Genomic DNA, 2,074 nt, shown 5'->3' on the forward strand with positions numbered 1-2,074 from the left:
AACTGCTAACACAGTGTGGTCCAAAGTGGGGGTATCATCTCCTGGGATGATTGTGGTGAGGGGTGGGCTGCAAAAACAGATGTTCACACTTGATTCTAGACTAGGGGCTACAGCACCCAGCACAAGTCTTAATTGTCTAGTACCATTTTCAGTATAGTACCTACTATAGTACAGTATAGTCTTCGTTGCCAGGGGGCCCTGAGTAATTTTTTTCCTCACCAGGGCCAGAGGGCATCTATGTTTGGGAACCTATGTTCTAAGCTGTTTCCTGTTTCCACAAGTTAGCCTGTTTTAGATACTGAACTTTGGGACCTTGCAGCGCCCCTAGACCCATAAGACACACCAGTGTGGGATGGATTCCGACTCAGAGGACAGACCAGAACTGCCCAGTGAGGTTTCGGACATGGTGACTTTGCTGAATCAGACAGCCTCCTCTTTCTCCAGCAGAACCGCTGGGCGGTTCGAGCCGCTGACCCCATAGTGGGTAGCTAGCTCACTGTTGCAAGGGTCCCCAGGTGGTGACAGTGGTTGAGTGCTGGGCTGCTCACTGAAAGGCGGTGGTCGCGTACACTCAGAGGTGCCTTGGGAGAAAGGCCTGAGGGAGGGCCTGTTTCTAGAGGATCCAGCCTCCAAAACACACACACACACACACACACACACGGCACCCGGGGCCAGTGGACACCACCCAACCGGTTGGGTTTGCTTCGGGACCATCAACATGGGAGCCGGTGGCTCTTGTGTTTGACACAGGATGCCACCCAACTGGTTGGGTTTACTTCAGGACCATCAACATGGGAACCTGCGGCTCTTGTGTTTGACACACATCTGGCCATCCTGCAACCACAGAACTACAGAACTCCATTCCCCGGGGTCTCCTGGACCACCCACAGCCTGTTGACCCCAAGGGACACCGGGGTGGTCTCCACCTTTGGGCCACAACACCACAGTTACCAGCTCTCTGCTTGCACACCCACCTTTAACACTTGGGGGTCTACACCTCGCTCGGGTGGAACTGCTGGGTGGCATGGCAGCACTAGGGAGCCTTGGTGGCACGGTGGCTAAGGGTTTGGCTACTAGCCCAGAGGTCAGTGGTTTGAACCCAGGGGAGACAGGTGGCCATCCGCCCCCATGATGGCCACAGCCCTGGACCCTCCAGAGCGGTTCTGCTCTGCCCTCCGAGGTCGCTGTGAGCCGGAGCGGACAGCACCGGGTTTGGTTCTGGTATTATACCCCCGCCGTCGGCCGTGGATTTCCAGGAACGGTCCCTCTTTATGGATCCTCTCTGTCCTGAGGAGCAACCGCGGTTCTGGATTGCCAACCTCTGGGGGGCGGGGTGGGGAGTAACGGGGGCCAGCTCAACACCTCACATCGCCACCCCCAGGACTCCCTCTCCATAGAACACTCCCTCTGCATCCCGGTTCCGAGGAATGGTCCGACCACAGTAGCCTTACCCAGAGCATATCTGCACCCCTTTGGTGCCCCTCTGTCACCTGGGGCTGTTCTTAAAACCCACCACGTGCCCTGAGCTCCTGCTTGGACAGGGCCGAGGGAGGAAGGGGTGCAGAGGTGAGACTGGCAGGGCTTAGGTCATGTGAGGAATGGTGGGGAGTGTGTGTGTGTGTGTGTGTAGCATGAAGGCTTCGTGCTGGCCAGAGGAGTGGACTGGCAGTTCACTGTCCTGTTCTCTGTGTGTAACTGCAGCTCATATGGTCTGGAGGGGGCCAGGCCCCATGGAGCAGTGTGGAGAGGCCCCCGGATGCCTCCTCACCGGTGCTCTTTTGCCAAGGACTGACTGCATCTCCTATTCCCCCCTGGGGTCACAGAAGAAGTGTGTGAGGTCGAGAGAAGGGCAGAGTCCGGATCCAGAAGCAGCCCAAGCTGACCCCAAAGTGGCTTCCACTCCCATCTTTCCTCTGGGATGCTGGGCCACTCCCACCTTCCAACCTCAGCCCAGAAGTGTGTCGGACAGCAGGGCTGGCCTCGCCTGGGCTGTGACCTAAGGCTCAGCTCCATGACGGGACCTGCTGTGAAGCAGCTGAGCAGTCTGGGGAGGCACAGGGTGGAGCACCCCCTC

This window comes from Echinops telfairi, unplaced genomic scaffold (assembly GCF_000313985.2).
Source record: "Echinops telfairi isolate 266 unplaced genomic scaffold, ASM31398v2 ScPeMD7_7458;HRSCAF=8496, whole genome shotgun sequence".
NCBI classification, from domain to species: domain Eukaryota; kingdom Metazoa; phylum Chordata; class Mammalia; order Afrosoricida; family Tenrecidae; genus Echinops; species Echinops telfairi.